Here is a 25,818-nt window from a genome sequence, read left to right on the forward strand (position 1 = left end):
AAACTCACAACAACCCAACCCCGTACATAAGAAAAAGGACATTCTGATCACTTGTCAGGACCTACTGATATTAAGATTAATTAATATTAAGTAATTAATTAATTATATTAAGTAATTAATATTTTAATATTAAGATATATATCTAATTAATATTAAGATATATAACTAGCTAATATATAAACATACATTCACATATAAATCTATAAACATAGATTCATGTATCTAGAACTACAGAGCTCATTTAAACACAAACAGGTCCAAAAATTACACCTACGCTATAAGGATGTAACTATAAGCAAACCGAACTTATTATAAACAAATCTAATCTAAATTAAAAAATAAAAGTTGTTCCATCTTGTTTATTTTTATTTAAGTCATTTCTACATCCAATGTGGGGCTTGAACTCATGACCCCAAGGATCAAGAGTCACATACTCTAAGGAATAACACGGAGGACATTGGGAGATGGAGAGGAGAAGTGAGTTGGGGGAAATCAGAGGGGGAGGCGAAACATGAGAGACTGTGGACTCAGAGAAACAAACTGAGGGTTTTGGAGGGGAAGGGGTGGGGGGCTGGGTGAGCCTGGTGGTGGGTATTGTGGAGGGCACGTATTGCACGGAGCACTGGGTTTGGTGCATAAATGAATCTTGGAACACACACACACACACACACACAAAATTTAAATTAAGTTAAATGTTTAAAAATAACAAATTAATAAATTAATAAAAAGAGTCACATGCTCTTCCAACTGAGCCAGCCAGGCGTCCCTGCCTTTTTTTTTTTTAAAAAGACATTACTACAGTCTAAAAATATCTACAATGGTATAAAAAATGCTTTACTAGTCTCTCTGATGACACCGTCAACACTGGCCGAAACAACACCCACGCTGAATGGATCCTTCTCCCTCCACCCCTTCCGCCCCCAAAACTCAACACATTTAACATTCTAGTTACTCCAGACCAATTCCCCTCGTCCCAAATGACTTCATCCGCCACCTCCCACAGGCTGGACTAGAGATCCTCCACCAGCAGATTCCTCCAGCGCACCTTTCATGCTGGTTAATGTCTTCCAAAGGCTTTGCCCACACCAGCTGCCTTGACAGGGTATGCAGAATTACGTAAAAGCTGCTCCTGACTTCATGCCACACACACCGGCCATGTGAACTACAGGTGATGTCAGCAGTGATAACGTCATCATCACCATCATCGGTGCCCAAGGTGCACCCACCACAGAGCCCTGGAGGCTGACACTTAATGAAGCAGATGCTCTCGTCCTATTCAACAGACAAACACACCCATACAAGTAAATGCTAACACAGGTCAATCTTTGGTTAGGATTCAAACCCAGGATGGTCTCAAACACCCTCCACATGCCTCTGCTGCTGCTGTCCCTCCACCTGGACTTCTATGCTCTCCTGCTCTACATTCTTGACCCTGCTGGAGCACTGCCTTCTCTTCCAGATGCCCTCAGCATCGAATTCCCTCACGGCGTACATGCCTATCTTCCCTACCAGACTGTAAGGTCTACAAGGGCACGTCTTTATGTATTATGCCCACACATGACCCATTTTAGTAAGAACTTATGGCAATTTTAAGGCCATAAGCACCCGACAAAGAATTAAAATTACATTGAATACTGGGGCGCCTGGGTGGCTCAGTGGGTTAAAGCCTCTGCCTTCGGCTCAGGTCATGATCCCAGGGTCGTGGGATCGAGCCCCGCATCGGGCTCTCTGCTCGGTGGGGAGCCTGCTTCCTCCTCTCTCTCTGCCTGCCTCTCTGCCTACTTGTGATCTCTGTCTGTCAAATAAATAAATAAAATCTTTAAAATATTTAAAATAAAATAAAATTACATTGAATACTGGTGCATAACTAAGTAAACTGTTCACCTCAACATTAACGACACCATGCTAGTAACTACAACAAAGTTCAAAAGCAGGATGGGAAGGAAATCAACAATGACTGGCAGTGGTGACTGCATTTCAGGACTGCCCTGAGAACCCTAGAAATCCACTTAATTCTCGCAACAGCCTTGTGGGGCGCGTCTCTTCCCAGTTCACAGCTGAGAATTTGCAAGTCCACGAGGTGGTTGGGATCTTCTGCATGGCTTTAGACCAGTCACCTGTGGGGCTGGATTTCCACCCAGACTCTCCAGAGCTGAAGGCCATGCTATCTCCAAGGCCAACTCCAGAGCCTACAGCCTTTTCACAACACCATAATGTCTGCCAAATCGAACAAAATACTTGGGCAAAACAATTGATTCCCTCTTCCAAGTTCTTCTTATTCAAGGAACAGGGAAAGAAAACATTTAATTAAGGCATCAATAAATATAAGTAAGTATTTATGTGTAGATATGTATTAACTGCTCTTTCTCAGCAAATAAAGACTGCTAACTAAACTAAAAGATATACTCAACAGCACTGCTTTTAATCTATAAATAGCCTGTGTGATTAATCCTTCAGATAGATTATCTTTGCTGTAAGGACCTATTTTATATTTTTATATTTTAGCCAGAGGCTTCCATTGAGGTTAAACAATAACATTGTTGTTTAACCCTTTAACTGTCCCTGCTTCCCTTCCCCCGGGGAACCTACTTAAAAGCAAGTCGCGGAAACCAGCCTCAGGTAACAAAACACAGATACAAGGATGGGTCAGGCCAGGTGGAGACATCCTATCAGTGGGGGGTTGCATACTGTCTCCCTAGCTACCAAGGAGTATGGGCCCCGCCCTCCTGGGAGCCTTTTGGGCCCCAATCTTAATCAAGGTGAAATTGTAATTCAATTGGTCACCTAGCAACACTGTGCAGTTTTCTCTGTGTGTTACAATTTCATTGGCCACCTGTGCGTGGCCAGGCCCAACCGCATGGCCTTTGCCCTTAAAAGCCAGTCGGTAAAGGAGAGCGGGGTCGCCCTCTCTTTGTAAAAGGTGCAGCCCTGGCCGGCCAGTTTGATTCTTGACGCTTGGCGCAAAATCAAGCTTTGCTTGTGCAGCAAGTCAAGCTATGAGTGTGTGCGCAATCAGGTGAAGTCACTGGGAAATAAAAACACTGTAATTAAATTTCTCCACTTAGAATGTCAAATTAATGATTCTCATATCTTAAGACTAAGAGCCAGATTTGAGATACCGTCCATGAGATGCACACGCACTCACAAACCACACCAACCTCCCAGTTCACAATGAAGGGACAAGTATGTAAATTACCTAAGATGCACTTTGAGGAGAGCAATCACCAATGCTTCATTGTTACCTGGATTTCATGGGTGCTGAAGGAAAACAAAACAAAACAAAACGATCTGCAGCCAACTATGGAAACAGTATTACAGTATTTGATGCAGTTAATTCTGACCCTAAGGGAGGACATAATGCAGCACTGTTTCCCAAACTGAGGTGACCAAGGAACCCTTTGTTTTTCCTGTAGCATCTCTTAGAACTAGCATCACAAATGCTACCTTAAAGGACACCTGGGTAGCTCAGATGGCTAGGCGTCTGCCTTCAGCTCAAGTCTCGATCTCAGGGTCCTGAAATGGAGCCCCAAAACAGGCTCCTTGCTCAGTTGAGAACCTGTTTTCCCTCTGCCTCGGCCTGCTGCTCCCCCTGCTTGTGCTCTTTCCCTGTCAAATAAATACATAAGTAAATAAATAACACACACACACTACTTTAAGCAACAGCTCTTCACATATTCCAAAACAAAGTAAATACTGTTACTGTATTCTGAATTGGGAACTGAAGGTACTGACAGGGCAGTACTAGCAAAATTCCTGGGACCTGCCGAAGTCTTTTTGAAAAATTTTCTATGTTAAACATAAAGAACTAAGGAGAAGGCCTTTTCTTGCCTTACCCATTTCGCAGCATCTTAACATCACTTTGCTTCTCAAGATGAAAAATAAAATTCTGTTTTATTTCTCACAAGAAACTAATACCCACTATCTGTAATTTTGACATAAATTGTGCGACCTTCACTTGGTATCATCAAATCTAAGAATGAACGTTCTGCAAATTCCTGGTGATCATAACTTGGGGGTGTTGCCCATCAACCAAGGCTGAGGGAAGCCTCCCCCTTTCCTCTGACCCCGTCTGAAATGCCACCATCTCTGAAGGGCCTTCACGAAGTCGGCCCGCCCTGGGAACACCCAAGTGCAGGCTTTCCTAACAAAAGCTGTGCTGAAGGCAGTGACTGCCCTCTCCATCCACCCTTCCAGACTGCAGAGTTCCTTCCAGAAAATTCCAACAGAAGAAAGTTACAGGTGTTCGCATTTGGGCAGGCCTGTGGTCCCCGGCTCCAAGCACGTCACACGGCTGAGGGTGTCCTGCGCGGCCTCTTGATGGACTGGCCAACACATCCCCGCCACCCGCGTGTGCCGCCCCAACGTGCACGGAAATTCCCTGTCCAGACCCGAACCAGCCGGCGCACACACCAACACAAGCCGCTGCACCAAGAAACGCGGGGCGCCCTCCTCCAGGCCGTTTTCACCGCGGGTCCCCGAAACCGGGTCCGGGGAGGCGCGCCAGCCCACCCCGGGCACTGCGCAAGCTTCCGCGCCGTGCGGCTCATCCCGGCGCCCCCGGCGCAGCGCGCTCAAGGTCACCCGGGATGAGGGGGCGCGAGGGGAAGACCCCGGCCGGGGCGGGGGACAACCCGGGCCCGCAGGGAGGGAGGGAGGACGGGCGGACGACCGCCCCGCCCCGCCCCGCCCCTCCCCCACCGCCCCGCCCCCGCCCGGGGGTCCCGTCCCCCGCCCCGCCCGGCGGGTTATGCAACGCTCCCGCGCCCCGCCCCCGCCGCCCCCCGCCCGCCGGCGCCCAGGCCTGCGGAACAAAGCGCGCGGGGCCCGCGGCCGGGCGGGCCGGGCGGCCGCCATGTTGGCGGGGGCGGCGAACAAAGGCGCGCGGCCCGAGCCCGAGGCCCCCCGCCCCGCGGCCCGGCCGGCAGGGGGCGCTGTGCAGGCGCCGCCCGCGCCCGGACAATGCGCCGCGGCCCGACCGCCACTCCCCGGGCGCCGCCGCCCGCAGCGCGCCCCGCCCGCGCCCCCTCCCTCCCGAGCGGCGCCCGCTCCCCTGCGACGCGCGGGTCTTACCTGCCGGCCGCCCAGGCCGCCGTCCGCAGCCTGCGGGCCCCGCCGTCCCGCGCCACACTCCCGCCCCGGCCCGACCGAGCCAGACGGCGCCGCCCCGCCCCCGCTCCGCTCCGCGGCCGCCGCCGCCCGCCCCCGGCCGCACGGCGCACGCGCACTGCGCCTGCCGACTGCGCCGGCCGCGCCGCCCGGCCCCGGCCCGACGGGCCGCATTGCGCAGGCGCCATAGGCAGCGGGTGGGGCCTAGAGGCCGGGCGGGGCCTGGAGGGCAGCGGGGCTCCGCCTGGAGCCCGGACCGGATCCGGCGACGCTCACCTGGAAGCGGGGCGGGGCCTGGCATGGCAGTGGGAGGAGTCCCGGGAGCCGGGCTGGGCGCCACTCACCAGGCGACGAGGCAGGTGGGGCGGGACGGAGCGTGGCCGGGCCCTGGCGTCTGGGTGGGGCCTGGAGGGCGGCGGGCGGGGCCTGGAGCGGCGCACCTGGCGGCAGGGAGGGCGGGGCGAGATGAAGCGGGACCGGGGTCGGCGGCGGGGCGGGGCTTGGTGGGCGGCCGAGCGGGCAATGGCGCCACTCACCTGGCGGCCGAGGAGATGGGAGGGGACGGCGCGGGACGGGGCCTGGCGGCGGGTCAGGGCTTGGAGCTGCTCACCTGGCGGCGGGGTTGGCGGTGAACAGAGCAGGGCGGGCTTAGTACCGCTCTCACCTGGCGGCGGGGAGGAAGGGAGCGGGGCTGGGCCCGCTGGGCGCTGAGGCCTGGCGCCGCTCACCTGGCGCCTGGGCGTGCGGGACCGAGCTGGGCGGACCTGGGGCCAGTCTGGCCAGGTGGCGGCGTGGGCGGCCGGGGCGGGGCCGAGGGGCGAGGCCTGGCGCGCGTCTCACCTGCCGGCGCCGGGGGAGGTGGGGCGGGGCGGGGTCCGGGGCGACGGGGCGGGGCCGGGCCCCAGGTGCGCGCGGGGAAGGGGCGGTGTTCGCGGCGCGGAGCCGGAGCCGGGCGCCGCGGCTGGCGCCGGAAGTCAAGCATCCTGGGAAGTTTCGTTTTCGCGCGGCGGGCGGGCTTCCGCGGGCTGCGCGGCCCTGGTCGTGCTGGCATTTACGCCGCGAGACGTCGTGCCGCGAGACGTCGTGCCGCGCGCGCCGCCGGGGCGGCGAGGCCGGGGACGGCGAGGCCGGGGGCGGCGGTGCGGGCGCCGGCGGGCTGAGCCGCGGCGGCCTTGCCGCAGCCCACACGCCGGTCTCCCGCGCGCGGACCCGCCGCCGCCCCGCGCCCCCGTCCGCGCGGCGGACCCGGGCCTCGCCCACCCACGTGTGACCTTGAGAGCCCGGCCCCCACCGCCCGCGAGAAAGGTGGACCAGCTCTCCTTCGAGATCGGGAGCCAGGCCTTTCCGCGGTCACTCGTGAACCCGTGGACTCGCTGCGCCCAAGATGCCTCTTGAGTGTGTGTTGGTGGTTCGCGGGAGGCAGCGCGGAGAGGAAGGAGGCGAGGACATTGACTCCCGCTGAGTTGAGTGCGGGACCTTAAGGTTGAATCGAAGCCCCGCACCCCAGCCGGGAGCTCTGCGCGCGCCGCCCGCACCCCGGGGCCAGGGGCTTTCCTCCCTGGCCGCAGCAGCCCGGTGTCCTCCCGCAGGGCGCGGAGCCGTTGTGGTTCCTCGAGTGCAGTCGCACGGCCGTGTCGTGGGAAAGCGCCTCACCCGGCGTTGTGAGGTCGGATGACGGCGCTTGGAGAGCGCTCTGGGCTCTGGCCTGGCGCCCAGCGGGTAGTTAGCAAGCTCCGCGGGACCTGCCTGGCACCTTTTCCGTTTCTCCCAGATAGGACTGTGCGTGCCTGCTCTGGCAATCAAAGCCGGTCTCGGGCGGCACACGTGGCGTGCGCGGGGACCTCACAGGTCGACTGGAGAGCCCATTTAGACACACGTAGGAGTGTGGCGCTGTAGGCAGCACTGAAGGAGCACTGCGAAGACGTTGCTTCGGTTTGTGTTTAACGTTTTTGGCGTGGACGGTGATGGAGCAGATCCGGAGCCGGGGGGATGGGCAGCAGGCGGAGCAGGCAGGTGTCAAGGAGGCAGCTGGTCAATGCTGTCCCTTCCGTGCCTCCACCTTGCCACTGTGGATATTTGAGGCTGAGTAATTCTTTGTGGAGGGGGATGTTTGGCAGCATCCTTGGCCTCTACGCACTTGATGCCGGTAGCGTCCTCCTTCTCCAACATTATGACGGTCAAAATGGTTTCCAGACAAAGCCAAATGCGTTTTCCCATCCCTGTCCCTCCTGGAGAAGCCCGGGTTTAAATTTTGCCTCTGCTGATGACCACTGGGAGCTGTCAACAATGCATGGGCAGGGAGATGAGCCAACCCCATGTCTGAAAAGGCCACCCTCCCAAGCCGGCAACCACCAAGTCCTTCTACCAGAAGTATCTCACCCTCCCTCCCCGGAGAAGCCTTGCTCTTCAGCACGCTGAATGTCAAAAATAGGCTTGTACATCAGCCATGTAAATCCGCAGAAGATTTTTTCAATGAATCTATTTACAGGGGAAAAAATCAGACAAATCCATTGAGAGACATTGTGCAAAACAGCTCCACTGGACTTTTCAAAAAGTCAGGATCAAACCAAACCAGAAAATCTAGGGGATCGGGGCCAGACGTAAGAGACCACAACCAAGTCCTTCACATGACCCTCAATCCTACACCACTTTGAAGGAAAGAAGCTGTAAAGAGATTTGGGGACAGCTGGAGGACTTTTTTATATGAAATATATTTGAAACTGTTGCTGCATTATCATTAAATGTTTTAGTGTGATGACGTCTGTCACGTTGCCCTTGTTCTTAGGAGATACGTTCTGAATATTTCAAGTGGAGATTCCTGGTGGCTACAACTTACTTTAAAATGGTTCAGAAACAGATGTATTTTATCTAGAGATAAAGCAAATGTAACAAAACATTAACAATTGGTGCATTTAAATAATGGGTGTATATGTGTTCACTGCCCAGTTCAACTTCTCTGGAAAACTGAAATGTTTCAAAATAATGAGTTGGAAAAGTGGAACCGCAGTTAGGTCAAGAACCTCTAGGATGGGAAGCCCAGGGAGCAGTCCCTGCCACCTTCCAACTTGCTAACCAAGCTTTTCTGGAAACTTAAAAGTTACAGTTTTGTTTGTTTGTTTTGTTTTTTATAGTTTCTCAACCACTCTTGACTTCTGGAGATTAGGTGGGATGAGCCTACATGTATCTTTTCTCCTGCAGCAACTTTGTTGCTGATAAATATAAATTGGCATGTTAATAGTTCCAGCCTCTACTAGGCCTATGTCTGTCTGTCTGTCTGTCTCTTTAAGATTTTATTTATGTACTTGGGAAAGAAAGATCTAGAGAGCATGGGGGGAGGCGGGGTCGGCAAAGGGAGAGGGAATGAGAGAATCTTAAGCAGGCTCCACACCCATCACAGAACAGAGCCCAACACAGGACTCCATCCCACAACACTGAGATAATGACCTGAGCCAAAACCAAGACTCAGACACTTAATCAACTGAGCCACCCAGGCCCCCCTAAGGCTATGTCTCTTAATGCTGGGTCCCTGGGCTCCTACTTGAGGAGAGCAAATTTCTGCCCCAGAGATTAATAAATCTGTGATATGGGAGTGGGGTGAGCTTAGACCAAGAGCAAACCTTGGTGTATTGGTATACTTACCCCACTGATCTTGTTGTGTTAGTTAGAAACCAAACTTAAGAAGCCTTTTCAAGTTTGTTTTTTTTAAGGCTTTTTTTTTATTATTTGGCAGAGATCACAAATAGGCAGAGAGGCAGGTGGGGTGGGGGGGCAGAGTGGGGTGCAGGCTCCCAGCTCCCAGCTGAGCAGAGAGCCCAATGCGGGGTTTGATCCCAAGACCAGGATCATGACCTGAGCCGAAGGTAGAAGGTTGTTAACCCACTGAGCCACCAAGGTGCCCCTCAAATTATATTTGTTATAAAGTAATCCAGTTCAACACAGCAGAAAGTATTCAATATGCATCATATACACTGTGCACAAGGATAATTTCTATTAGTTTAACCTCTAGGTGGATGAGTTTGATGAGCTACCCATCTTCTTGTAGATAGGGAGGCTCTCTCCCTATTGGCTAATTGCATCATCCTCCAGTTGGCCCAGTACCCCGGGACCCCCCGGGCAGTGGGAGCAAAAGCTGTTGAACTGAGAACACTGGGCTTCTTCCCTGTCTAATATGTTGGTCCTTATGATTGCAGCTCAGGCTGGCCCATCCACTCCCACCTGTGGCTCCAGATTTCTGGCTGTGCTAATGAGGCATCCCTAGCACGTGAATCCTGATTGGACGGTGGCCTTACCAGGACAGAGGCATCTATTCTGCGCTGGTCCTGATAGGGCACTGGGGTTAGATATCCCACCGAAAGCCATCTTGATACACACTATGCAGAAGGATATGTGAGGTCTAACACTGTCATCTGGTGCAGGGGTGACCAGAGCTTGCTTGCATGGTCGGCAGTGGGGCCAGAAATGGGGGGAGGGGTAAGGAAAGCTCAGGAAAGGGTGGGGTCACCTCTGCCTGGAACTTCTCCAGGTTTGTACCCCGCTCAGGGCCCCTGGAGGCTGGATTCTCCAAGCCTCTTCTCACCCTCCTGTCACTTGATCTCTTGCAAGACCCTTTCTTTCCATTCTCTGTTGTATGTCCACTGCCTGGACTAGCGCAGAGTGAGCAAAGGGTACACCGAGGATCCCGCACACCATTTGTGGTCTACAGATGGCTTCCCAGGTTTGCTGCACAATTTTAGTCCAGATGCTACTCTTCTAGGGGAAGTAATCCTTCAGGAAAAAAACACGTTCTCCAGAGATGCTAATGCAGGCTCTGGAGGGCCACACAGTCCCAGGCCTAGACCCTGGCTGCTGACCCCTTTCCCCACACCCAGGGTCCTCCAGGGTCCACCTCAACTGGGAGGGTGTAAATCCCCTTTCAACTCTGATTGGAGGGGCCTGGCCACCTTGCTTCCCAGGAAGCCTCAGACCAGGTAGATCCCACACAGAAGCTTCTTACAAAGCAGGAGGGAGCCAGCCTGTCATAATCCCCTCACCCTAGAAGTCTGGCAGCAGTGGGACAAGAAGGGCCAGAGGACCATTCCCCTTAGGAATCCTGTCTCTCCACAGGCATTGTTGGCTTAAGAACTTGCTCCTGGAACTTTGGCAAAATCACAAACTTGAGCGCCTGCCCCTACCAGGCTTCTCTTGGGCCATTGAAACTGTCAGCGCCCTGCCAAATGAAAAAGAGAGCCCAGAGAGCCTTTCCACCCCCTGGCTTAACAAATGTCCAACAGCCCAGGCACCGTATTAGCCTCTGGAAGGGACACTACGTCCACGGCCGCAAGAACGTTTACACTTCGTGGAGGGAACATCACATGGTGCGAAAGAAGTGCTTGCAGAAAGAATGACTCCAAGAGAAATGGCAGGAGCTGCGTTCAGCCATCTGGTCAACCGGCAGCTTCCTCCCCTGGCTCACTCCTGGGCCCCTCCAGGTCATTCTCTGCACAGCGGGCAAATAAACGTGCTCAAATGTCTCCTGAGAAGGGCGCCTGGGTGGCTCAGTGGGTTAAAGCCTCTGCCTTCGGCTCAGGTCATGATCTCAGGGTCCTGGGATCGAGCCCCATATCGGGCTCTCTGCTCGGCGGGGAGCCTGCTTCCTCCTCTCTCTCTCTGCCTGCCTCTCTGCCTACTTGTGATCTGTCTGTAAATAAATAAATAAAATCTTTAAAAAAAATAAAAAAAATAAAAAAAAATGTCTCCTGAGAAGCCTGCCATGACCACCTGCACATGTCGATTGTTCTCTAGTCTCTGCGACATGCGTGCTTGTGGGTCTCTCTTCAGAGCACTGATTCTCCTTTGCAGTCACATAGAATGTTGATTCGTTTATGTGTGCATTGCCCGTCCGCCACCCCGTTCCGAAACCCAGATGGCAGAGACAAGATCTGTCCTTACCAGTATACCTCCTGAAGGACAGTAAGGACTCAGCAACTCTTGATTATAGATGAACATATGACTTGTTCTGGGAATGCTGGGTCATGTGGATTTATCAGGACGTAGGGCTTGTGAAGGGATTCAAATGCCAAGACACTGGGCAATTTGAATTCTCATTACCTACCCTTACAAGGTTATATCAAGAATCAAAATAAATTCTGGACAGCCCTGTATACGCAGAAGGGAGTTTCACCATCCAGGAAGACATGGCTAAAGGTGTTCGGTTGGGTTTGTGGGGTGGCTGTTGAATCAATCTAGTGCTATCTGGAGGAGAATTTCGAGAATCATGAAATACAGGAGACTATGAAGAAGGCTATGGTAATGATGTTGGGGGACAGCTTTGGGCTGAATGGAATGCTCATGGAAAGGATGATATAACTTCCAAACACCAAGCACACTGGACACTTGATGGTAGGGGGTTTACTGCTTTATTGGATGGTACAATGGTCAGGTTGATAGGGAGGAAATTCTCATCATTTAAAAAAAAAAAAAAACCCTGAAGAATTTTGATAAAATGTTACGAGGATAATAAAATTATGCTGATTTCTCTCAACAGATTAGTTTTTCCTGTGTTTGACCTTTATATAAATGGAAAGAAACAATGACACGCCTGCCGATCACATACTCCTTCAATATTATATACATGTCCCAGGGACCCTGTACACAAACCGGAAGACAGCTATTACAGGCTACACCCCTAGAAGTGGGATCTGTGAACGAAGTATATGTGTTACCAGATAAAACACCTATGCAGTGATAGAATTTCAGATGTCTACCAATTTATTAGGTGAACAAAACCATACCCATGATAGTTTACACTTGCATTTCTCTCATCATAAGAGAAACTGGTCTCTTTTCATATGTTTAAAAGTCACTTGGTCCTAGGGAATCCGCTACAAACTATTAGAAGTCATAAACGAATCTAGCAAGGTTGCAGAATATAAGATCAATATACAGAAATCAATTGTGGTTTTAAAGTATAGTAGCAGTGAGCAAAGTAAAAGTGAGATTGAGGAAACCATTCCTACAACATGGATGGACCTAGAGAGTATTATATAATAAGTCAAAGAAAAATGCAGTATGATTTCACTTATATGTGGGATCTAAAAAACAAAACGGGCACCTGGGTGGCTCAGTGGGTGACCTCTGCCTTTTCAGGTCATGGTCTCAGGGTCCAGGGATCGAGCCCCGCATCGGGCTCTCTGCTCAGCGGAGAGCCTGCTTCCCCCTCTCACTGCCTGCCTCTCTGCCTACACGTGGTCTCTATCAAATAAATAAATAAATAATCTTTTTTAAAAAAATAAAAATAAAAAAAAACAAACAAAAAGCAGAAACAGACTCGTGAAGACAGAGAGCAAACTGACAGTCGCAGGAAGGGAGAGGGTGGGGGATGGGCAAAGTGGGGGAAGGGGGGCGGGAGGTCCCGGCTTCCAGAGAGGGGATGACTGTCTCTGGAATACAAGGCACAGCCTGGGGAGCAGTCTGTGGTGCTGGGACAGTGTCACACGGTGACGGCAGCTACACTTGTGGGGAGAGCAGTGTAGTGTGTAGACGCAGGTGGCTGTGCTATACGCCACACAAAATGTAACATTGCGTGTGAAGTACATGTTACTTTAAAAAAATGGGGAAAAATTTTTAATTAAAAAGAAGTTCCTTCTATAATAGATTTCAGGGGCACCTGGGTAGCTCAATGAGTTAAAGCCTCTGCCTTCAGCTCAAGTCATGATCTCAGGATCTCAGGAGCCTGCATCGGGCTCTCTGCTCAGTGGGGAGCCTGCTTCCTCCTCTCTCTCTGCCTCTCTGCCTACTTGTGATCTCTGTCAAATAAATAAATCTTAAAAAAAAAAGATTTCAAAACAATAAAACAGGAATAAAATTAATAAAAGAAGTGCAAAGTTCATACAGTGAAAACCTCCAAACAGTGTTGAGAAGAAAGAACTGAGTCACAGACTAAAAGACTTCGTGCTTACAGGTGACAGTACCTCCCAGATGGCTCTTCGGGTTCAGGGCAATCCCTCTCAAAATCCCAGCTGATTTTTTTTTCCCCAAAAATTGACAGGCTGATCCTCAAATTTGTGTACAAATGTAAGGGATCCAGGATAGCCAAAGCAATATTGAAAAAGAAGAGTAGAGCGTGAGGAATCACACTTCTCAATTGTTGAACCTCCCGAGGTAACGAAGAGGTGGGACTGCCATAGGAACAGAGCTGTGGGTGGAGGGACAAAAACAGCCCAAAAAATAAACACTCATATTTACAATCAATCGATTTTCCACGGGGAAATCAATTGATTTTCCAAGATAGTATAATGGGATGCCAGTCATTTCGACAAATGGTGCTGGGAGAAGTGTATATCCATAGGTTAAAAAATGAGGTTGGAACCCCCTCCCCCACTTCACACTGTGTGTTAAGTATTGACTCAAAATGTGTCAAAGACCTAAATATAAGAGCTATAGAGTGCTAGGAGACAATACAGAGGTAAATCTTTGTGACCTTGGGTAAGAACAGTGGTTTCTTGGGCACCTGGGTGGCTCAGTGGGTTAAGCCTCTGCCTTCAGCTCAGGTCATGGTCTCGGGGTCCTGGGATTGAGCCCCGCATCGGGCTCTCTGCTCAGCAGGGAGCCTGCTTCCCCCTCTCCCTCTGCCTGCCTCTCTGCCGACTTGTGATCTGTGTCTATCAAATAAATAAAAAAAAAAATCTTAAAAAAAAAAAAGAGCAGTGGTTTCTTAAATACAACCCCTAGAGCATAAACAGTCAATGGAAAAATAGGTAAACTTGATCACCAAAATTAAAACTTGAGCTCCAAAGAACGCCATCAAAAATATGTAAAGGGGGGGCACCTGGGTGGCTCAGTGGGTTAAGCCTCTGCCTTTGGCTCAGGTCCTGATCTCAGGGTCCTGGGATCGAGCCCCACATCGGGCTCTCTGCTCAGCGGGGAGCCTGCTTCTCCCTCTCTCTCTGCCTGCTGCTCTGCCTACTTGTGATTCTCTCTCTCTGTTAAATAAATAAAATGGAATCTTTAAAAAAAAAAATATGTAAAGGGGGACACCTGGGTGGCTCAAATGGTTGGGAATCTGCCTTCAGCTCAGGTCTCAATTGCGGGATCGTGGAATTGAGCCCCACATCGGGCTTTGTGACCAGCTGGGAATTTGCTTCTCCCTCTCCCTCACCACCCACCCCCATCTTGCTCTCTCTCTCTCTCTCTCAAAGAGATGAATAAAACCTTTAAAAAATGTGTAAAGAGGGGCGCCTGGGTGGCTCAGTGGGTTAAAGCCTCTGCCTTCGGCTCAGGTCATGATCCCAGAGTCCTGGGATTGAGCCCCACATCGGGTGCTCAGCAGGGAGCCTGCTTTCTCCTCTCTCTCTGCCTGCCTCTCTGCCTACTTGTGATCTCTCTGTCAAATAAATAAATAAAATCTTTTTAAAAAAAAAGTGTAAAGAAAACCCACAGAGGGGCTCCTGGGTGGCTCAGTGGGTTAAGCCTCTGCCTTCAGCTCAGGTCACTGTAAGGACCTATTTAGCAAGAGGCTTTCATTAAAGTTAAACTGTCCCTGCTTCCCTTCCCCCAGGGGATTTACTTAAAAACAAGTCCTGGAAACCAGCTCCGGGTAACAAAGCCCAGATACAAGGGTGGGTCAGGCCAGGTGGAGACGTCGATCAGTGGGGGGATGCATACTGTCTCCCTAGCTACCAAGGAGTATGGGCCCCCGCCCTTTGGGAGCCTTTTTGGCGCCAATCCTAATCAAGGTGTAATAGGCTGGTTCAAATGTCTACTAGGGTCAATTGTAATTCAGTTGGTCACCCAGCATCACTGTGGAGTTTCCTGTGTGTGTTACAATCTCATTGGCCACCTGTGCGTGGCCAGGCCCAGCCACATGGCCTTTGCCCTTAAAAGCTAGTCTGTGAAACAGAGAAGGGTCACCCTCTCTTGTAGGAGGTGCGGCCTCGAACGTTCGGTTAGATTCTTGATGTTTGGCGCGAAATAAAGCTTTGCTTGACCTTTACTTTGTATCAGTCTCACTCCTTTAATCACGGACCCATTATTGGGGCATAACAAGGGTATATTTCTATTTATACAAATGCCCAGAATAGGCAAATCCATGGAGGCAGAAAGATGAGCGGTTACCCAGGACTGGAGGCAGGGGTCAGGGAAAGCGTCCCAGGATGGTTGTGATGATGGGTACACAGCTATGTGAAGGTACCAAATGCCATCGAACTGGACACTTTAAATGGGTGGGCTGTCTGCTATGTGAATTCTCTCTCAAAACAAGCTGCTACATAAAGAAATAAGACAGAAAAACGTCACTGATGACTGTGGTCTCGTAAATTGTCTGTGGCCTCGGTCTACCCTTCTACCTGGGTTTTTGTTTTATTTCTCCTTTGCTTATAGAAACTCTTTGCACATTGAAGAATATTAGTCCTTAATCACATGCTGGCAACATTTTTACCTGATTTTTCGTTGGGCTTCTTACTTCATTTCTGGTGGTTTTGTTTTTTGTTTTTTGTTTTGTTTGTTTTGTTTTTCCTGCAAAGGTTTAAAAACTTTATACAAGCGGATTTGGTGCTGTTACGTTGCCTCTTCATATTTTTTACCATGTTTGGAAAGACCTTCCCTATAATGAATAATGCTTTTTTTCCTCTCACAGTCAGAAACTTTTCTTTTTCAGGTTCTGTAGGACGTTAGAATGATACGATATAACTTTAAGCACTAGAAAAGATTAATTTTGACTTTGTCTATAAACATTTCCCCATGTTTTTAGTGTGGCTTTCATCGTCAAATACCCAAAACCATTTACATTCATCCTCTATCATGTTTAAATATTAGTCTGTATCATTCCGAGATGACTACCCTAGAAATCCAAAACACGCTTTCCTGAGGGTCATGAGTGTGTGTGTGTGTGTGTGTGTGTGTTTAGAAACAGAGCCCAGCACCCTCTTCCCCTGGCCCTACTCGCCTCCAAAGCTTTCTTTGATTTGAAAAATGGGAATAATTAACATACAATGGGAGAGATTAACCATGTGAAGCCCCAGTGCTTGCGAACAATGGCCCTGAGTGACAGGTTACTTTCACAGCTACCGACTTCAGTTTGGGTGTTTGAGGTTTAGTGCCCACCAAGGGTGATCCTGGTCCTCGCCACGCCTCTTTCTGCTGTGAGGGTGACTCGGGCTGAGCGAAGACTGCGACCACGCTGAGGTGAGGACCTGCATTCCGGCGGACAACACAGGCCCAGGGTCGCCCCAGTCGTGCAGCCCATGGCCAGAACAAGGACGGACCTAGACAGCCTGGGGCCACAGGGCTCCTGTGCCAAGATCTGTGCCAAGTCCTTTTAGGCCCTTTCCTGGCATCAGCAGACTCTGGGCCTGGGAGGAGGAGAGCTTCTTGATCTGGGGAGGGCAGGACTGACCTCATTTTCTCCCCCAACATTCCCAAATCTGAGTGTCCTTAGGAACTGGAGTTTGAGCCTCAAACCCGGCTCGTAGGCGTCCTGTTTCTGTCTCAAACTACACCCTCTACCCTGAGACCTCCAAAGCCGACTTTGCCCACCAAAAGGCAAGAATTTTGTTCTCTTCCGCTCTTCTGACACCCCTCCATCGAGGCAGGGGCGTTGGCATGCTCTAAACAGGTGAATGTCAAACATGTGTGATCGGACCGCTAAAAGCCCCATGGATCCCCACGTGCAAATGTGCTTCCCGGGAGTGTCTGTACACACTGCTGCACATCAGTGCGTGAAAGATGGGGCGCCTGGCAGGCTCAGTCGGTGAAGCGTCTGCCTTTGGCTCAGGTCATGATCCCAGGGTCCCAGGATCCACCCCCCTCATCTGGCTCCCTGCTCACTGGTGAGTCTGCTTCTCCCTCAGCCTGCTGCTCCCCCTGCTTGTGCTCTGTCTCTCCCTCTCTAACAAATAAATAAATAATATCTTTAAGGAAAGAAAAGAAAGACACAAGGAATGCCAGGGAGGTGTGTATAATGAGCTCCCCTCCACGGCTCAGGGACCACTCCTGCTAAGCTCCAGAGTACTTCTGTCTTCAAAGCACAGTGTGGGATATCCTTGACAGAGTCTCCCCATACTCAAGCTACTTTGTGGGGCAACCTTTGTTTTTTAAATCAGTATTTACTTTACCGAAGGAATGAATACGAAGTTATGAATTTTTAAAATGTCAAAACCGGGGCACCTGGGTGGCTCAGTGGGTTAAAGCCTCTGCCTTCGGCTCAGGTCCTGGGATCAAGCCCCACATCAGGCTCTCTGCTCAGCAGGGAGCCTGCTTCCTTCCTCTCTCTCTGCCTGCCTCTCTGCCTACTTGTGATCTCTGTCTGTCAAATAAATGAATAAAATCTTTTTTAAAAAATGTCAAAACCTAGTTCTCCAACTTAAACTTATAATTCTTACTACTCCCTGTGTCTAACAAACATTTGCATCCGTTTTAAGGAGGGGCTTTGAGACAACTGATGTTCCCTCAAGCATTTCGCAAAATACTAGATTTCCTCTGTAAGAGCTTTCGTTGTGTAATGAATGAACAAAAACGTTCCCGAGTGGTTAGCAACCTTCACAAATTCTTACATTACAGGCTCTTTCAAATGGTCTGACAATGTTTATGAAGAGAAAGATTTCCTTTTAAAATTTAAAAAAAAGTCCATTCAGTTATTTACATGCTTTAAATTGAAATCATGAGACTGTTGTGCCCCAAATCCTTAAACTTTTTAAAAAATACTTAAAATACCAGGTATGCACAAGAATACTAACACTGGGTTCACTTTGTGCCCTTGGGCGCGCACCCATGTTGAAATCTCGCTGGAGTAAAGCCAGCTCGCCCAGCAGACCGCAGAGTGGGGCCAGAACACCCTTCCCGAGCAGTGCTGATCCCTCAGCTCCAGAAACCCGTCGCGACCCTCCTCAAAACGGGGGAAACATTTCTGGCCAAAAGGCCGCCCAGCCCACGTTTGCAGGACTCCTCGGGTTAGGTGTCATCCATATCGCTCTCTGGCCTGCCCTGAAGACGGTGGCGGACCTTTTCTGCATTTGGCATTTTTGCCTTTTGTGCCTGTAAGACATTTAAATGACATTTCTTGGGTTTTGTACTTCGCGAGGCCCTCACTCTGCACCCACAAAGTCTACGGTCTCTTGAAGGAGTTCCGGACACGCCACCCAGAAATATGCCTCTTTGGTGTATTGTTTTGAGCCCAGGCTCTTGAAAAGAGCAAAGGCCGGGAGAAGCTTGCTCTGAAATCCCCGCTTCGGATCGTGACTGGGCCTCAGAGCAGCTCAGCAGGGGTCTGCCCCCAGGGCTCCGTGCACAGGGGAAGGCCGGCTCTTATCAGAGCAGAGGAGACTAGAAGCCACCACCGACCACACCCAGACTTTGTCCCAACCTGTTGATAAAGAACAAAAATGCAGCCCAGTAAGTTTGCGGACCTGCTAGGCTTTCTCTCCAGCCCCCGGCTGACCGGTGGAAGCCCGCACAGCAGGAGGGGCCTCCCGGGAGCTCCAGGGGGGCGAGCCTTCTATGCTGCACGGGGGCAGAGCAATTGGCAAAAGGGAGGAAGGGCTGTTCCAGAGGAGGGCACCTTACCTGCGGGGCAAGGGCAGGAGTCTTGCAGTGCAGACCCCTCACCATCCCCCGGGGGTGGCGGATCTCCTCACTGCTGCCCGGAAGAGCGTTCCTGCCCGGCTGGCTCGCTGGTCAAGACCGCCTTTCCAGGCGAGCTGGAACCTGCAGCTGGTCGGGTGTTAAGCCGCGGTTTAGGGACACCGTCCTGGCGGTGGTTGTTTTGTTTTGTTCCTAAGCCTTTCTTCCAAGGGTCCCGTCATCCCTCCTTCCCCTAAGAGGCCCCCTCCCCTGCCCCTATCAGGATGAACAGAAGCTCTCACATCCACCGCCTTTGGGACACTCACTTTTTACCCCGTGACACCCGTTCACACAATATTAAAATCTAACAAATCAGTTTGTCTTCTGTTCTGTGTCCCAGCCGCCATCAGACTGTCTCACAGACCCGGGGCCTGGAGCCTGGCACAGGGGAAGGTCTTGCCTACCTCCCCCGCCCCCCCCCTTCCCTGCCACCTTCCGAGGGAGCGCACCTTCCCAGTCTGGAGAGAGGCACGTGCAGGGAGCCCAGAAGGTGCCACAGGGGTTCAGATGCACCTCCCTGGTGCACCTCCCCTGGCCCAGGGGAAAACGGGCAGACCCTCCAGGCCCAGGGTCCCCTCCCCACCTACCCCGGGCACCCCATCATGTTGACCCGCCTGCCTCCAATGCGTCGGTGTTTTCCCAATGCTGGGAGATGTTCCCTCATCCCTCGCTTTAAGCAATGTTACTACGATACGGCTTGGAGTCATTTTCTCCAGGTTCCTTCTGCTGGGGGTTGTTGGGTTTTGGTCTTTGTTCTTGTTTGAGCTCTGGGTTTATAGGATTCGCCCAGTACCCCCACCCCGCCCTGTACTGCCGGCCTCACATCACCACATTACTGGGCGGCTTTTGTGACCCGCAGCTCAGTGCTGTGGTCACAGTTTGGACAGTTTTGCTCTGTCCTTGAGGTTCTCCCACGTTGTCTAAGTTGCCATGAATCCTATCCAGTGCAGTTTTCATGCGAGATGTTGTGTTTTCATTACTTGAAGGCCGTTCTGTTTGGGTCCCTTTTTCTAGATCTCTGGCGGGCCTTCCTGCACATCTGGAGTGTGGTCCCCAGGGCTGCCGTAACGTCGCGCTCCCTGGTTCCAGCACTGGTGTCCTTCTGCACCCGTCTCTACGGATGGACTTTCCTACTATTTGTGAGTTATAGTTTCCAGCTTCTTTGCACATGTAATATTTTATTGCTTGACAGATGTGGTAAATATGTCCTTGGGTGCAGGATTTTTTTAAATCCCTTTAGATGTTCTTAGCCTTCTCTGGGGTGCACCCTGAAGGTGGTGGAGAGGGTTTGACCCTTCTGAGACTTGTTTACTCTGGAGCCACTCACTCCCACCAAGACAAAAAACCCTTTTGAGTACCTTTCTCAAGATGTGGTTTCTTGGGGGTCTCTCCAGGCCAGCTGGTGGAACGTAAGTTAGCCCTGGAGATTGTGCCACATGGCCGATTTCTCTCTGGCCTTCATCCCCGCAGGTGCTCACACTTTGCAGAACCTGGTCAGGTCTCTGCAGACAGAGTCCTGGAGCTGTCTGTGATCTGTTCCTTTAAACCTCTCTCCCGGTACTTCATACACCAGCTGTGTGCTGCTCCAGGAAACAAACTTAAGAGCAATAAAATCCATAGTCAAGTTTAAACAAAAGCTGGTGGGATTTTAGTTCAATAATAGCCCTGCCCATGGCCTGAACAGATGCTGTGTTGTTCAGCTTGCTTTTGGTCTAGAACAATCTCTGCAAAATTCTCATTATTGTAGGATTCTTGATCCCGTATTCATTTTATCCCATTTGGCAAAAGTTCCTGCTGTTTGTTGGTCTCATTTTGATTTTCGTGTAAAACGATTCTTGCTAGTAAAGCTTTTTTTTTTTTAAGATTTTTTTATTTTAGGTCATCTCTACACCCAGTGTGGGGCTCAAACTCACAACCCTGAGATCAAGAGTCGCCTGCTCCACCGACTGAGCCGGCCGGACACCCCAGTGAAGCTTGTTCAATCCTAGAGTGAGTCCAGCACTGGGCTGCAGGCATCTCTTCATTTCATTTCATCAGAGCGGACAGTGACCGCCACCACACGGCCGGCATCCCACTTGGGTGCAGAAAACGTGTTAGTCACTCAGATAGCATTTTAACTGAAAGAGAGGGCAGCTCATTTGTGGTAGGAAATTGAAAACTGGGGTGCCTGGGTAGTTCAGTCGGTGGAGCCTCTGCCTTCAGCTCAGGTCATGATCTCAGGCTCCCAGGACCAAGCCCTTCATTGGGTCCTCTGCTCCACGGGAAGCCTGCTTCTCCCTCCCGCACTCCTGCTGCTTCCCTCCTTGTTCTCTCTCTCTCCCTCAGATAAATAAAACTTTAAAAAAAGAAGAAGAAGAAAAGAAAATGGAAAATTACCTGGCTTCTTGTCCCCCGCTGTCCAGCAAACAAAGAGATAAGGTAGGGTAGAAGATTCACCAGGATGCATCCCAGCAGCGGGCGTGTTTTTTATGCAGGTAAGATCTTTCGAAGCATCTTGTCAGTAAGTTCAACATAATACGGAAACACGATGAGTGCATAAAGTTGGGGAGGCCGCTGTGGATCCATTTTAATCATTAATCCATTCATGTCCTAACTGCGGTGGTCATGTTCCTAAAGAAGCTGTAAACAGTGTCATCCCCTGGCATGGAGATCCTTAGAAGATGCTGCCTTTTTTTTTTCTTTTGTGCCAAAGGAATAGAAATACCAGAGTCTGCAATTTACTTCTATCAGACTTCCCTCCCTGTCCTCCGCCCTTGTTCAATCAACAGATACTTACCAGCTGCCCTACTGACTGTGTAGGCACTGTTAGGCACCAAGGATATCGCACTTAAAAAGACGTGAATAATGCCTAAAAACAATGAAATGCAGCTATGACAAAAAGCACAAAGCTAGGGCGCCTGGGTGGCTCAGTGGGTTAAAGCCTCTGCCTTTGGCTCAGGTCATGATGCCAGGGTCCTGGGATCGAGCCCCACATCCGGCTCTCTGCTCAGCGGGAGCCTGCTTCCCTCTCTCTCTCTGCCTGCCTCTCTGTCTACTTGTGATCTCTGTCTGTCAAATAAATAAATAAAAATATTTTTTAAAAAAAGGCACAAAGCTGGTTTGCACGCATGAAACGTGTGACAGTCATATCCTTGGGCACCTGAATGTCTCCCGAGTTGAGAGACATGATGAGCCTCAGAGGTAGGAAACCACATTTACCTAAGCATGAGTCCCCTAGAATTGTGAGCGCATGTGGTGCAGATAAGCCTGGAACAGTTCGGATGGGGCGCTCCTCTTCTTTGTCTTCGTAGAACTTGGCTATGTTTAAATAAACTTGGGTGAACACTTTTCTAAAAAGGTCTCACTGTATTTTTAATTTAGGTCTGGCCTTTTGAACATGGAATAAGGCAGGAGAAATGTCCAGTAGAGCACACTTCAAAAAATGTATCGATATCTAATTCCCATAGCATACAGTTTGCCCACTTATTTTATTTTCTTTTTTTAAGGATTCCATTTATTTATTTGTCAGAGAGAGAGAACACACGCAAGCAGGCAGAGTGGCAGCCAGAGGCAGAGAGAGAAGCAGGCTCCCCCCGCCCCAGCAGGGAGCCGGATGCGGGACCCAATCGCAGGACCCTAGGGTCATGACCTGGGCTGAACGCAGTGGCCCAGCCTACCAAGCCACCCAGGCGCCCCCAGTTTACCCATTTAAAGTGTGCGATTAAATAGTCCTGCTGTATTCACAGAGTTGTGCAACCAGCACTACAATCACCTTAACATATTTACAGCGTTGGCGGTGTCTCCCTGCTCCCTCCTCCCCCAGAGCGTGGCAACCATGATGGACTTTCTGCCTCTGTGGTTTTACCTGTTCTGGAATTTCGCATTAACAGAATCCTGCAGGGTGGTGTCCTGCATCTGGCTCCTTTCACTCAACGTGTTTTTTTGTTTTTTTTAAAGATTTTATTTATTTATTTGACAGACAGAGATCACAAGTAGGCAGAGAGGCAGGCAGAGAGAGAGGAGGAAGCAGGCTCTCCACTGAGCAGAGAGCCCAATGCAGGGCTCGATCCCAGGACCCTGAGATCATGACCTGAGCCGAAGGCAGAGGCTTAACCCACTGAGCCACCCAGGCGCCCCTGTATTCATTTTTTAAAATATTTTATTCATTTATTTGGGAGAGAGAGCACAAGCAGGGGGAGCAGCAGAGGTCAGGTCCTGGGGTCTAGCTGGTGACACCGACACACTGTGCATCATGGATTTAAAAGTTCTCTGTAAAACCTGGAGTAGAAAACTGTACAATCATAAACTAATGTTTTAGATCATCTTTCTAGAGTGTGATTTCTTCTCGGCCTGGAGCTTAGAGGCAAGGGCCCAGCTGTCAAGGAAAACCGAGAGAAAGGCAACATAGTGGGGGGAGGCAGGAGAGGCCTTAAAACCACAGTCTTTGTTCACTGGGGAAACAGAACTACAAATACCAGGTTGGTTAAATGCCCCCCCCCCAAAAAAAAACAAAACCCTACAGTTGTTAAGAAAACTGCAGGCTCAGATTGGAATCCTTGATGCCAAGAGCCTCCCATCAGCAAGCCAGGACTTAGTATCTGACCTGGAGGCACTTTCAACCTCCCGGAAATGGGACCTGTCCACGCGAGCCTCCTGGGAAGTTGGCAGACAGGAGGGCGGCTCACCTCCAACAATGCATTCTTTACTAATAACTTCCCCCTTCACACGCCCTCTCTGCCTTTAAAACCCTCTTCTCTGCGGCCCCGCAGAGCTCCCCTCCACTTGCTGTCCGATTCATGAATTGTTTATTACAGCCAATTTGATCTTTTAAATTACTCAGTTGAGGAGGCACCTGGGTGGCTCAGTGGGTTAAAGCCTCTGCCTTCGGCTCAGGTTTGATCCAGGGTCCTGGGATCGAGCCCCCCATCGGGTTCTCTGTCCTTTCCTTCCCTGCCTCTGCTTACTTGTGATCTCTCTGTCAAATAAATACATTAAATATTTAAAAAAATTACTCAGTTGAATTTGTTATTGAACACAGACAAGCACCTAGATTTTCTTTGTAAAGATTTTATTTTTAAGTAATCGCTACACCTTATACCTGACATGGGACCCAGACTCATGACCCCAAGATCAAGAGCCACGTGCTCCCCCGACAGAGCCAGCCAGGGGCCCCTCGATTTTTTTTTCGAGGTGATAGTGAATTTGTAGTTATTTGGTGGGAAATACCCAGATTAATTAATTTGGAGAACCACATACAAGTTAGAAAATTTCTAACATACTTGGAGAGGTTAAGATCCTTCACCACAAAATTCATCCTGGCGAAACGGAGAGCTGGTGTTGAGTGGGGGACAGAGCTGTTCTTTGTCTTTGGTTTTTCGTTTCTCAAAGAGTCTTGGTTTTACTTTTCCAGTGGTAGCAAAATGCAGTAATGTAACGGCGTCCTAGCCATTTTCGCATATGCAGTGCTGGGCAGTACGTGCATTCACACGCCCCAAGCACCCCCACTGTCCACCCACGAAACACCTGCCTCTGGCAAAACCAAAACTCTGTTCCTGTTCAACACCAGCTCCCTGTTTCACCAGGTTGTATTTTGTGGTGAAGAATCTTAATCTCTCCAGGTATGTTAGAGACTTTCTAACTGGTATGTGGGTCCCCGAATGATTCCCTCCACCCGGTCCAGCCCTTTGCTTCTGGAAGGTATTTCTCTTGCAAACTGTTGGTTCTTTTTTCTGTGGCAGGTGAATTTTGCACTGTTATTTTGGACAGAGGTCATGTCCCCCCAGGGGTCTGTCCAGTGAACTTCGAGCAGGAGCACAGGGGCCCACCGGCCACCAGCACGGTCACATTAGGCTGTGTGGGCAAGGAGCCTGGGGTGAAGGCGGCACAGGCACCACTGGAGACGCAGCTCCTCGGTCTGCCCCTCCCCCTGCTCACACTCGTACTCTCTCTCTCTCTCTCTCTCTCTAAAATAAAAATTAGAAAAAACAGTTCTTCCCAGGAGCACCTGGGTGGCTCAGTTGTTAAGTGTCTGTCTTCGGCTCAGGTCATGGTCCCCGGGTCGTGGGATGGAGCCCCGCGTTGGGCTCCCTGCTCAGCGGGAAGCCTGCTTATCCCTCTCCCACTCCCCCTGCTTGTGTTCCCTCTCTCGCCGTGTCTCTCTCTCTGTCAAATAAGTAAAATATTAAAAAAAAAAATAGGTCTTCCTTTCCATTCACTGGATGTTATTAATCTTCAGTATCGGTGCCCGTGTGATTAACTTACATGCTATCTCACTGTTTAATTTAGATTTCCCTGATACCTACTAAGGGGGAGCATTTTTATTAACCATTTGTATTTTTCATTATGTAAACCATTCGCTAATATCCTTTGTGCTCCCCAACACACTGAGTTTTTTTACTTTTTTTTTTTTTAGATTTTATTTATTTGACAGACAGAGATCACAAGTAGGCAGAAAGGCAGGCAGAGAGAGAGGGAGAAGCAGGCTCCCTGCTGAGCAGAGAGCCAGATGCGGGGCTCGATCCCAGGACCCTGAGATCATGACCTGAGCCAGAGGCAGAGGCTTAACCCATTAAGCCACCCAGGCTCTCCAATAAAAAAAAATATTTTAAAGAATATGGGATTATTGACCTGGGAAGGATCCTCATTTCTCTGTGGAGACAGCTGTCTCACACCATTTAGAGAATAACCATTCTTTCCCTCCATTTCCGGACCTTGACTTTGGTCACGTGCAGAATTCCCACAGTCAGGTTGTGTCCAGTGGGGCCAGAGCCACACTGACTGTCTTCACCGCAAAGCGGACGTGAGGACGGTGTCTTCTCATGCCTCCTCTCCTACAAAATTGTCTCGGTGAATTTTATGTATTTTCTCTTTTAGAAGAATTTTAGGATTCACTTTTCAAGTTCCACCAGGCTGAGGATGGGTTGTCTTTATTGATCACATTTCTTAAGTTTTTCATAGTTATTGTTGGGACAATTTTACATGACATTTTCTAACGGGATGTTTCTCATGCATAGAAAAGCTAGCGGTTATGATCTGCTGGAACCGTATCTGCTCACCCAACTCCCTGCTGCTTCCATTCGGTTTCCTGTTGATCATCTAAAATTTTGTATGTAAGACAATCAGCAGTTCATTATTCTTGCT

At 50.3% G+C, this 25,818-nt stretch overlaps 1 protein-coding gene across 3 annotated transcripts in view; it reads right to left on the bottom strand.

The window, feature by feature from the left end:
- Window positions 1-5,194, bottom strand: part of SPIN1 (spindlin 1) — a 79,690-nt gene extending 74,496 nt beyond the window's left edge. For 2 of the 3 annotated variants that reach the window (XM_080819850.1, XM_080819848.1), the window contains exon 1: window positions 5,071-5,194. The gene's annotated coding sequence lies outside the window, so the exon portion shown is untranslated. Of the gene's footprint in view, window positions 1-3,196; window positions 3,259-5,070 lie in introns of all 3 variants that reach the window. The other variant, XM_080819849.1, reaches the window with a different exon arrangement.
- Between the last annotated feature and the right edge of the window lie 20,624 nt (window positions 5,195-25,818).

The sequence above is a fragment of the Martes martes genome (assembly GCF_963455335.1).
Source record: "Martes martes genome assembly, chromosome: 12".
Classification (NCBI taxonomy): Eukaryota; Metazoa; Chordata; class Mammalia; order Carnivora; family Mustelidae; genus Martes; species Martes martes.